Source organism: Mytilus edulis, chromosome 2, assembly GCF_963676685.1.
Source record: "Mytilus edulis chromosome 2, xbMytEdul2.2, whole genome shotgun sequence".
Taxonomy (NCBI): Eukaryota; Metazoa; Mollusca; class Bivalvia; order Mytilida; family Mytilidae; genus Mytilus; species Mytilus edulis.
In genome coordinates this window covers 101,228,679-101,242,363 of record NC_092345.1, presented here as the reverse complement: position 1 = coordinate 101,242,363, position 13,685 = coordinate 101,228,679, and the positions used below count along the sequence as shown (strand labels likewise).

Sequence of the window (13,685 nt, the reverse complement as noted above, 5' to 3'; positions counted from 1 at the left end):
CTGAAGCTGTGGTTAATTATTTGTCACGAACTGCCACAGATGGACGTACAGGGGTTTATTTATAATGAACAAATGATGGTTGAATATAGTTTCACTGTATGTTATCCCATAGGAAATAATAATACATACCAAAATATAAATGCTTGTTTTAAATGTTCCTTCACATTATTTTTTCCCCAAGGCATTGTTAGATTAATTTTGACTTATGAGTTAGAATGCTCCTTTTTGTATTTTTTCTAAAAAAAAATATTCTATAAAACATGTCAATATTCAGACCATCATCTGATGATACCTTATTATCATTGTAGAGAAAACATACTTAAAGTCTGCTATTGAAAAATATTTCCGAAGCTAGATTTTATGATTTATATGTGTTATTCACATAGTGTATGTTTCATTATCTTATCTGTACAACTTCTAGTTGTACATTATACGTAATACAGCTTGTAACAACACTTTTTTCGTCCGATTGCTTTTTTTGTTTGTTTGTCATAATATGTTAACATGAAAATTGACTTCTTATGACCACGGTAATATACTTGTTCCTGTGTTTATACTATAATCCCGTTCGCTGTCATCCTGAACTAGTTTGAATGCCATAAAAAAAACTTATAAATACGCGATTTCCTAATGTACCTTTATATTCAATTGCCTCTGAACCTTTGAATGATTGCAATTTATTCCGTATGAAATAAATGTTTTCGACAGACGCCAAAGGATACTCTAATCTAACGTGGTCTTCAGCATTTCAAGTTAAAACAATATACATTAATTCGAACTACATTTTAGATCTTGTAATATTGTTTGGTCAATAGATAAGGTCTATCAAGTCAATATTTGATTAGAAGGAAAACAGATACATTGGTCTGAACGGATATCTACAATATTCTCTAATAAATCTAATAAAGGTTTGTCATTTGCGTGTTATTGACCTCAGTTAAATAACACAAGAAAAGGGAAGAACAAGAATGAAGAGTTGAAGTGTCTGTCCATACTTTAAAAGTCAATTTGGTTTGCGCAGTAATATGTTTGCCCATTCGCAATCATATAAAATGGGGAAAAAATAACATAATCTCGAAATTGTTGTAAAAATCAACAACTTGTGTGCTAAGGTTCATTTATCATTGGATTGCATAATTTAATTTCATAACGAAAAGTTTATGCATCGAAATTGCTAAAACATAAAGATAAAGCACATACGAAAAAACGAAATAATGCAAAAGATAACTACAGATAAACTACACTATATGTCCCGATCTATAGCAAATACCCCAAAAGATGATCGCAAAGTTTTCAAGTTCACATAATGAAACATGTTTTAATTGTGACAAAACAAAAACACAGATCAAAAATTGTCAAAATCGAAATGGCATTCCATCAGATTTGATCAAAATGACACTGATTAACATTATGATGCCGAAAATGTGTATCAAACAGGTTATCAGATATAAACCTTTTGTAGACCACTGTGTATTTACAATGCTTTTGGACGGTTTGACCAAGAGTGTATCACCAGTTCAGCAGAAAATAATTATGCGAATAGTTCCTGTACATTTGCAGTTCATCAAATATAACGATTTTGATAACACAATTTCGGCAAAACGACGTAGCACAGCTTTTCAGCTGTTTTAACCTCCTTTTTTTAACGCTAGCTCTGATGGTGAACTCATGTATAAACACGAGCATCTGGCCTGTATCTTTACCTTATTTATAAGCGTGATATAATTTATTATGCTAACAAGCACTTGGTCAATACCACTCTTGGTGGAATATTCGTTAGTGATATTGGTAGGATAAAGGTGGAGACAAGAGATGGAGAAATAAACAGTTATCAGACGTGGATGATGGGTTGGAGAGATATCCACAGTTATTAAATTTAGACAGTGGTTTGGAGAAACAAGATTTGTCAGATTTATGTAAGGGTTGACGAAATCCACAGTGGTAAGAATTATACATCTGTTTGGAAAATCCACAGTGGTCAGAATTATGCATCGGCTGGACCAATTGACAGTTTTCAGAATGCTTATATTGATAGAAGAAAAAAAATACTGTTTTTAGATTAAGATGCTGGTGATATGAAATCGACAATGAGAAGAAACCAGGGTCGATAGATTTAGACGAGAGTCAGGGCAAACAAAAGTTTTTAAAAAGCGACATTAACAGGAGGAAAAACAACATTGCAAAATTGAAAATAAGGCAAATTATAAGAGATGGCAGAATGTTTAACAATCAAAATTCGCTTGGATGAATGCTGATATATCATATTTCATGTGTTTGAAATACATGTTTGTTCAATGTCGGACACATAACTCTCATGAAAGACAGAAATGGCATGTAAAAACTGAAAAAAATTATAAACTGCATGAATATATCTGGCTATTTTACATGATATGAATACGCTACAGCAAGAAGGAAACATATTTTGAAATACTTTATATATTATACAATAAATCAAATAACATCTTACCTTGGAGTTCTTCTCGGATATTTTGAAAATTACTCCAACACAATCACTTGAAAGCACTATTTGTAGTATTTTGTCTATTTGGATATCTAAAGTCGGCAAAAACAGTTATTTATAAAACAAAGACTTAGTCACAAGATATGTTAAATATTCATTAATTTGACGATGGGATACTCAGGATTGATTTCTTTGCTTTGTTTTGTAGATCTTCAATATATAGATGCATCATTATCATCTTCCATAAGGCAATATTGTAAACATATGGTTAATTGTTTGTTAAACATTAGTTATGTTTTAAGGAAATGCTATTTACACAGTCTGTCGGGCTAGAGAAAAGAAATTTATAATACGCAATCGCACCCGATACAATGATTTTGTTCTTTTCCTGTTATATATGTTCAGCTTAAACAGACATACAATTACGTATTTGAAATTATAATTAGGAATTAACTCATGAATGATTGAACACAAGAAAGTACTTCGAAAACCGTTAAAGATTGTGGTTATAAATTGATTACTTTTATGCAGTGTGTGACAAATTTCATGTTTACTACGCATATCTACCGGTAGGCGATGCACATACATATCTATGTGTTGTTATACAATGGAAATTTTAAAGCAAAAATATATCTACAACCCCATGTAAAAGAGATGGTTTTTGTTTGGTCTTATAATTCAGACAAAAACACATTCTGTTGTGTTTTTATATCATAGTCTGTAGTTTTTATATGTATTAATTATCTCCGGACAATTAATAACCATCACTGCAGCAGGTGCTTGCAACTTATAAATCTGAAATAAACAAGTTCTACAGAACTGTCATATATAAATCTGTTTTATAGCATTTACAGAACTGTACGGCTTCAGTCGAAAAACTAAGACAACCATGGGAATTCAGTTTTCCCATTTTCAGCTTCCATTTTTACATACCGTTGGAATGTTGATTACATCTCAAATTGTAAAGTTAAGAGCATGCATATTATACATATTCCATACACAACGTTTCAGATCAAGCCTTATTGGTATGATGTGGCGTGTTTTAATTCACTAGAAACATGTTTTCGATATCCTAGATCCTTAGTTACCAGTATGCTCGACTAATGTGCAAATTTACTATTGTACTTTATTTTTTATTTTTAAAATGTTGAATGAGTTCAGATCCGTATGACAGGTCCTGTTTTTGAAGGTCCTGTGTTTAACTAAATGATTTTCCTTGGTAATGAATAAAAGGGTTTGAAATAGATGAACTTCTGTTGCAACGTATGTGGGTACTATATTGTAGACAAAGTTTAAGATAAAACATCAAAACATTTCTAGTTAGCCGCGTTTATGACACTGATTTCAGATATTTTTTAAGTCTAAATAGTAAAAATAACCATTGAAAAATCAACTAAAAGAGCTTCTTGTCAATACTCACTTTCAAAAATACTTTATTTCGTTAGAGTAATATCCCAACACATCTCCAAACTTAACAAACCATATAAAAATGCCGTCGCAAAATATATAATAGGTATTTTTTTTAAAAGAAGACGAACGTACTTGAGCGCGGTTATATTGATATACAAGTATCAACTGTACAAAACAATGGCGTTATATTTAAATTATTATTTTACTCTCAATTTGAAAAAAACGTACATCATTGCTCATCATTCAGAATGTCCAATTTTGTCGATATCCCCAATGATTGTTTAAAGTTGATGCAGATCGATGTTCTTTTGCTTTTATCGCTTAATTCTGACACAAACAAATCAGTGATTTATTAGGTCAATATAATATTGCAGTGGACCTTTCTCTACTAAATTATTTTGTTTGTATTATTTTTGTCATATTGAAATACTTAATGTTAGCACTGTAAGATAGTTCGAGTTTTTTTAATGTCTATAGATAAAAAGCTTTATTCTAGCACTGTGTATGAGGTAGTTTATAGAAAAGAAGATTTATCTTAGATTTTTGTTGGATGTATTTTTGTAATGTCTACATTGTAGTTCTTTGATTCTAGCGTTGTGGGAGAGGAACTTGTACAAAATTCACCCAAAGTAATCATCTAGATATCATTAACGTAATAACTGAGAATATAAATTTTTAAATTGTTGATTCTTAGATGTGTATTTTTGGTTAATTTTGTAAACCTTCATATGCATACGTTTTGGTATTTAGATTGATAACCTCTATGGTGTATCTTTATGTTAATTTTGTATAATTTAGACGTTTGTTGTTTCAATTCTCACACGTTTTGGGATGTTTATTTACTACGTACATTCATTGTACCTCTAGATGTGTGTGTTTGGTATATAACGTCGTACAATTTATAATGTTGTACAACATCTCTCAAGATTTGAATGTTTGATTTATAACGTTTTGCAACATACTTCTAGATGTGAAATATAGATTCCATCACTACAACAAGTGTGTTACGATATTTCTCCACTCGATATATTTAATTTTTAAAGTTCGAGGCTTGCCGAGCTTTTTAATATTGAATATTGAACTGTTGAGAGTAGAGAAATATCGCCATACACGAGTTAAAGTAGTGTAATCTTTTTCTCTAATGATTTTAATCCTTCCTTTTCATAGATTGCAGAATTTTTTTTGGGTATTATATGTGACGTCATCAGGCATGGTCATCTTTTTTCAGGACGCCACAATAGGAAATTCAGTGGAAATATTTATTAAATTATCATTTGATGAAAATAAATGATAAATATTTTTCTCACACCGCTAAGGAAATAAGAAAATAGCACAAAAATTAACCCGGAATTTTTTAGGTGATCTGTTATAACATAAACGGTACCAATATTTCTGCACCAAGGCCGTTAGTTTCTCGTTTGAATAGTTTTACATTGTCATATCGGGGCCTTTTATAGCTGACTATGCGGTAAGGGCACCGCTCATTGTTGAAGGCCGTACGGTGACCTATAGTTGTTAATGTATGTGTCATTTTGGTCTCTTGTGGACAGTTGTCTCGTTGGCAATCATACCACATCTTCTTTTTTAGATTGAAAATAGATTTTAGATGCAGAAATTTCATAAACGAATTGAATTTAGAGATTAACGTCGAATGAATGTTGAATGATCACATTAAATTCTTATATGATCTATTGGGTATATATGGAACCACAAGATATTGATTAAGAGAAGTATTGAAAGTTTGCTGTTCTTAGTTGCCCATTTAATATAACAATACGACGGAACAATGTTTTTCCCATTGCTGTTCCAACACCCGGAAGTAATGTTCTGCATTGACTTCGAAAATAACAGAATACTTTGTACTAAGTCCCACTTCCAAATGGTATATGTGCAGAAGATTATTACATAGTAGCTTAGACTTAATCAATGTTCTGACACCGTTTAATATAATAGATTGATAGATTGATTTAGACTATTATTCATCTTGCTTTAACCTGAAAGTAATTGATTTACAACAAAATTTGGACTTAACATTTAGGTACTTGGTGTATGGTGCAGTTAGCGTTCCAGATTACGTTACTGACTTCAATACCATTCTCATGGCAGAATTTAGTATATAGTGATGTGACGGTGACGATAAGCAAGACAATATGATCGTTTCAGATGGGAGAGAGTTCAAAGAAAGAAATGTTCCGGCTTTTATTTTTCAGGATTTATATATACAAATGTGTCCTCATATAAATGTCCATGCTCACACATGAAGTGACATAGTTGTTGCATTTATGGGTTCAGTCAGAGTCTAATTTGTATAAAAGTCTTTCATCAGAAGGTTGACGTTCTGCATTGCTTCTCTGATTTTAAGAAATTGCTCAGCTTCATTTTCTTTAAATAGTTGAATTTTGGAAAGTCGTGATAGACAGGTTTTACGTCGTATCTAACTTTATCGAAAATTAAGGATTTTCTTATACCAGGCATAGATTACCTTAGCCGTATTTGGCAAAACTTTTTAGAATTTTGGATACCTAATGTTCTTCAACTTTGTATTTGTTTGGCTTTATAAATATTTTGATATGAGCGTCACTGATGAGTCTTGTGAAGACGAAACGCGCGTCTGGCGTACTTAATTATAATCCTGGTACCAATACTATGTATATTCTCGTTGTCTAAATGTCTCTTAATTGTTTCATTACTTTGTCAGCCCCGTCAGGATGGAAGATTGCATTGCTCTAAGTCGTAGGTTAAAAAATGTTTCATTCCATATAGTATTTATCCCTGATTAACAACTATTTATTTTATTTTTCCATGTATCCCTTTTCCTATACCATTTGTTTACAACAAAGGATTTGTTTCTTCTGAAATGTTCATCATAATTTCAATCAACTGTTCTTGTCTGTTACTAGCCGGGAAGGTTGTTTTATTCATTCCTTATTTTTATTTGCTATGTATTTTTCCAATGTATTTCATATTTAATTTATTCATTCATTGTGTGTTTATTTGAGTAAATACGTTTTTTGGTTGAGTTAAGTCATTCCAATTGATATGTTATATTGTGTTTTTCTTTGTTGTGATGTTATACTGTTGTTTCAGAAAAGGGGTAAGGTTTGGTACCAGTAAAACGTTTAATCCAGCTGCAATTGTTTGCACCTGTCCAAAGTCAGGAATCTGATGTTCAGTGGTTGTTGCCTGTTTATGTGGTTCTAAGTTTTTCTCGTTCCACGTTTTTAATATAGATTAGACCGTCAATTTCCCCGCTTGAATGGTTAAACACTAGTAATTTTGTGGGGGCCTTCATAGCTTGCTGTTCTTTGTGCGCCAAGGCTCTGTGTTGAAGACCGTACCTTGACCTATAATGGTTAACTTCTATAATTGTGATTTGAATAGAGAGTTGTCTCATTGGCACTCATACCACATCTTCCTATATCTATCTACAGTTGGTTAATGAGTTTTATGACTTATATGAATCCAGTTCAAAGACAACAGAAGTGTTAACTCTAAACAAAAACATTTGTGTTCTAAAATAATGAAATGTGTATTGCAAAATACTTAAACATAAAACGATTTGGATAATCCATCATTTTCTGACATTTTAATCAGAAATTTTCTATAATTTATGTATTGCTTGCGTCAAACAGTCAAATTTTTATTTGGGAGTGTACATCGGAATGCACATTAAGGGTAACTGCAGCGAGTTTGCATGGGAAATATATTTAGAACAAGTTCCTTCAACTTACAAAATCTTATCAGTCATTTCTCATTACCAGAATTCTCACAATATTTAACGTTTGATAAATCGAAAACGTTAAATGAAGAAACATGAAAAGAAGACGGCAGCAATATCAAATATCTACGTTGTATCGAAAAACACGCCTGTTCACATATACATTTTTTGTTATAGGTACAGTGACACTATTCAAAATTTGCAAGTTATCGTGAAACATATGGAATCGTAAAAATCGAAGGAAAAATTTGAATAATGACAGAGTCAAATAAAGGCAACAGTAGTATACCGCTGTTCAAAACTCTTAAATCCATGGACAAAAAACAAAATCGGGGTAACAAACTAAAACTGAGGGAAACGCATTAAATATAAAAGGAGAACAACGACACAACATTAAAATGTTACACACAAAGAAACGGACTAAGCATTAGACAAAATCCTATTTTTCATCAAATCAAAACATTCTATTTGATTTGATAAAAATAAGTTGAAGTTTTCACAAAGTCATAAAAATTTGCCTGTTGTTTTAGATTAAAAGTCAATTAACTTTGGAATGACTTAATCTTGCAAATCTAAACAAAAGTAATTTATCCTTCTAGAAACTAACAATTTGTATGAATTTCATCATAATGCGTGAGGCTATACATTGATTATTGTGTAACACGTGAAAATTAAAGATGCTTGTTCAGTTATTATGAAACTCATACGCTGAAATCATCAAATTCGGTAGGTTACTGGTTGTCATCTTATATTTGTTTATAAAGTAAGCATTAGTTCATGCATATTTGAGTTATCACAAGACATGCCAAAAAAGTTGGACGGACGACTAGGTGTCACATTTCGTACGTCTTCGACTGGCGTATGAGAAACCCAAATCTAACAGAAAAAGAATATGTTTTTAACAGCGAACGCTTTACGTACATGTCCCCTTCCTATTGTTTCAATCAAAGATAATAAGTCATCAACCGAAATAATTTAACGCTCTTAATGAACTTTCTTCAAAGTTTGCTAACGAGTTAGTAAACACAGGAATGAAAGAACTTCAAAGAGTGTTAAGTTCTAATCAGTTTCATGCTTTCAGCGTCAATTCATTTACTGTATCCGAGAATATCTCCGTCTTTACTTTTAAGTTGCGGAAAATCCTTAAAAGACATTTATTATACCCATTATTATGAGGTATAATTATAATGATATCAATATTCCTTTTCATAGACTTTTTTTCGGTCAGCGCTTCTACTTTTAACGTTTGAATTGAATGGTTAAAGCGAAGTATAACATAAAATATTTTGTTCCGGATATTTCATATAAAAATACATTTTTATTACATAGCAATAAAGACGCTTATTGTTTAAGAACAATCGGGAAAAAAGGATGTACTTGAGATCGTTATTAATGCGTCCAATTTGTTGTCGTTGAAAATCCCTATTAGTGCAGTATAATATCCTATCAATGCGCCAAAATGAACCCACCGATTGAATAATGCAATAATTATAGAAAAAAGTACTGACATAATAACATTTTTTTAAATATTTAATTAACCAATGACTTATATTACATTAAAGTTTCATGAGTCAAGTCAAATACAGATATACCAGTTAATAGTTTGATACAGAATATATTAGATTCCAACTAGTTTCGTTGAACCTTTATTTCTTTGGTACTTCAACAATTATACCCCGATTTTGTTTTTTGTCCATGGAGTTATGAGTTTTGAACAGCGGTATACTGCTGTTGCCTGTATGGACAGTAGAAAAGGTGCATGGGAATTCAAAACTGTCGACCTGTTCAAAATCATTTCTCTGAGGGTGCATTGCGAAGTGAGAGAAATAATTTGCAGGATTGTCAACCTTGAATATGCCCCATTTCGAAACATTACATGTTTTAAATTGCACCAAAGAGCTCTTGGAATCATTGAAAGTACATGTTAAAGGAGCTCTTGTGCATTTCACTAGCAATTAAAATATAATAAAAAGTTTGGGTCACCGTGATTTTTTGCAAGCTATAAGACGTGGAAAAATTGCACAAATTTGCATATATTATTCATGGAAATAACAAATTTTTGTAAATAAAAAAAACCCTATTAGATAGAATATTGAAATAAAACATGAGAGGTAAAAAATCACTATTATTCTAGTATAAAAATTGCCATTGTTATTTTATTGTTTTTTTCTCTGTGTGTTACATTATAGTGTTGTGTTTCTGTTGTGTCGTAGTACTCCTCTTATATTTGATGTGTTTCCCTCAGTTTTAGTTTGTAATCCGGATTTGCTTTTTCAATCGATTTATGAATTTCGAACAGCAGTATACTACTCACCGTGTAGAACGCCACATGCGGGGTGTCGGCTATGTTTGACACGGGGTGGCAATTTCGAAGCGAAGAAAAATGATCAAAATAAGTTCAAGTATCAAAATTTCTTTATTTAGAATTCTTAGTACCATATAATGTACTGCACGGAAGGAACTGAAACACAATCTATTTCCTGCAAGCAAAATCAGTTGTTTTCAGTGCTCCGTTTTCTCAAACACCTCTCCCTAGTTTTCCGTGTTGCAGATTTTGAGCCTTCATATGTAAATTTCTGGATAAAAAACTACTTTAGACGACTTCCCTCTGCATCATTTATATAGAATTGAATTCCTATTATGGAATTTAACCAAATACCAGCTTTATACTTAAAATTAATTGGTTTAAAAACTAGTTTTTCATCAAAATATAAAGTGTCGCTCGGGGTGTCAGATTTTGCATCTCAAGGGGTAGAGGCTTCCAATAAAAAACGAATAGATTTGCAGATAAATCATGTATATCGGTCTTTATCTGATACTTTTTAATTCAAACACATCTGCTGTAGTATGATAACAAATAAAAAACTGAAAGTACTTCATTTTGCCTGTGTTTTAGTCATATAAGACATGTGCTTTTGATTTCATAAATAGTAAAAATTGACTCAAAACATTTTGTTTTGAAGTTAGAAATTGATTCATTTTCCTTTCCAGTCACTATCATAGTCAGATAAAAAGTCACTGATGTGGCTCAATGCACAGAAACATGGAGAAAATCATAGAGCAGACCTTCATATAAAATTTTGCCGAAGCCACCAACAGTAAAACTCTATCATTGGCATCAAAGGTCCTCAGCAGGTTCCACTCAAAAGCGCTTGTGCATGCTGCAAAAACCACTCACTCCGAAACGAAATTGATTACTCTCGTCAATGAAAAACTCACCGGCATCTTTATCATCAAATGACAATACTGCTTGAAGGAGACCTGAAGCCGATGACACTCTATTCTCAACAATATTAAAAAGTGATCCAAAATCTTAAAAAAAACTTTAAATGGCTGTTGATTTCTATCTTGTATCCGAATGGTAAAAGCAAATAAGTATCCTTTCGACTTTTCTTTGGGACGGTCAGATTTATGTCAAAAAGAAATAATAACATCGGAACTATGTTTTCGGGAAACAACTAAGAGGTTTTGGAAAACTGGCAACAGACTTTTTCACGGTAATTTTTTATATTTTATGGGTGGACCAAAAATTATTGTATACATTACCGAAAACTTGTGTGAGCGCGGAATGGACGATCCCCAAGATGCAGGAATTAATTATGCAGTTCCGAGCCGAAAGATACTATCTGACTTAATCGCCATGGACATTGATATCCCGAAGTGTGACCTCTGCTTAAGATATCTTGGTTCTAATGTTTTCAGGCATTCTTTATCCTGTATTGAATATGTTAGGTAACCAACAAAATTATGAGTTTATGATATGTGCTGACGGTTTCGAAGATGAAAGAAAAGTCAACGAAAGAAAAACACTACTAGAAGAACCGGTACTAGAAGATCAAATAAATACAAAGCAAACAATTATTGGGTATAGACAAGTTTTTTTTAACTTTTTCTTTGTAAAAGAGCACATGAGGCGTTTAAAGATTTAGGCCTACGATTGAAAGACCGTAAAGAGCACGCCATCCACCAAAAATTTGGTCTTTAAAAGCTTGAAGGAATGGCGGGTGACAATTGGCATTAATCGAAATTTGTGTTTGTGGTCAGTGGTTCATTGTTTCAGCTAACGGAACTTAGCAACTCGGTTCTTTTTAGTGCCAGTGACATATTTTGAACACAATTACATTATGTAAATGAAACCACAGTAGACATCTTGTATCAAAGAAACCATGTCAGCTTCATGGAACATGATGAAATGTTTCAATGTTAGAACCAAGAAATCTTAAACAGAGGTCAGACGTTAGAATACTAAGTATTAAGGTCCATGGCGATGAAGTCTAATAGTATCTTTTGACTTAGAACTGGTCTGCAATACTTATTTTTTCGTCTTAGTGGTCGGCATTCTGCGCTCACACAAGCTTTCCGTAATGTGTTCAATACTTTTTGGTCCACCTATAAAATTTACCATTTGGATAAAAGTTGGTGGCTTCGGCAAAATCGTATATGGATGTCTGCTCTATGAGTTTCCTCCATGTTTCGGTGCATTGAGCCACATCAGTGACTTATTATCAGACTATGATAGTGACTGGAAAGGAAAATGAATCAATTTCTAGCTTCAAAACAAAATATTTTGAGTCAATTTTTACTATTTATGAAATCAAAAGCACATGTCTTATATGACTAAAACACAGGCAAAATGAAGTACTTTCAGTTTTTCATTTGTTATTATACTACAGCAGATGTGTTTGAATTAACGAGTATCAGATAAAGACCGATATACATGATTTATCTGCAAATCTATTCGTTTTTTATTGGAAGCCTCTACCCCTTGAGATGCAAAATCTGACACCCCGAGCGACACTTTATATTTTGATGAAAAACTAGTTTTTAAACCAATTAATTTTAAGTATGAAGCTGGTATTTGGTTAAATCCCATAATAGGAATTCAATTCTATATAAATGATGCAGAGGGAAGTCGTCTAAAGTAGTTTTTTATCCAGAAATTTACATATGAAGGCTCAAAATCTGCAACACGGAAAACTAGGGAGAGGTGTTTGAGAAAACAGAGCACTGAAAACAACTGATGTTGCTTGCAGGAAATAGATTGTGTTTCAGTTCCTTCCGTGCAGTACATTATATGGTACTAAGAATTCTAAATAAAGAAATTTTGATACTTGAACTTATTTTGATCATTTTTCTTCGCTTCGAAATTGCCACCCCGTGTCAAACATAGCCAACACCCCGCATGTGGCGTTCTACACGGTGCTACTGCTGCCTTTATTTAACCCTTAAATTGCTAAGTTGAAAAATTCATTCTTAACACACGAGTGTTTGGTATTTGTTTAAACATCTTTGATACTGCAATAAATCAGTTATTGTGCTTTTTATAATTAAAAAGTCTTTCACATAAATTGCATATCTGTCTAAATATTTGCAGATTTAGGCAAAGAAGTAGACCGAATATGTACTTCTATTAAACAGTCCATAGCTACTGCTCTGAGTTTAATACGATATTTCTCTACTCGAGATTTATATTTCACATTCAAAAGGCTAGGATCCTGAACGCTTCACCCAGCACAGATCTTCACATACTGTAAATTCAACATTGGTATATTGATGTTTTAATATTTGACGGGGGAATATGTTTTGTGGGCTTTTATAACTTCATATTTTTAAATTGTTTTCTATTTAATGATAGTAGTATACGAATCAAATCGATATGTCTCGTTTCAGACACGGAATATGACATAATCGTAATAAATATGATGTTATGGAAGCCCTGAACGTTAAAGTCTATGATGGAGTCTTGCGTGATGTTTCCTATCTTGATTATCTTCGAAGTTATGATTATGAAATCATGTACCACAGTTTGTCCTATTAGTCGTACGCAAGCAGAGGCACAACTGTGGTAATTTCAAATCTGAATGGGCAATGGTCTTATCTGAAGTACCATCACAGCCGCTGAAACATGCAACAAGCATGCATGTTCAGACAATTTGTCAAAAGGGATGTGGTTTTTTTTCTGAAAAGAAAGGAATATGGTAGTTGTTATCAAATAGTCCGTGTCTATATTTGTTGGATTTTGTTTTTCTTTCACTTTAGTATATCTGTTGTTCCATTGTTTTCTTGTTATAGTTGATGTGTTTCCCTCGGTTTTAG

General features: G+C 32.4%; 1 protein-coding gene across 1 annotated transcript in view; it reads right to left on the bottom strand.

Annotated features, from left to right (window-relative positions):
* The window catches only part of LOC139513726 (5-hydroxytryptamine receptor-like), a 127,602-nt gene extending 124,793 nt beyond the window's left edge, over positions 1-2,809 (bottom strand). Inside the window, exon 1 of the mRNA XM_071302472.1 lies at positions 2,468-2,809. The gene's annotated coding sequence lies outside the window, so the exon portion shown is untranslated. The remainder of the gene's footprint in view (positions 1-2,467) is intronic.
* Between the last annotated feature and the right edge of the window lie 10,876 nt (positions 2,810-13,685).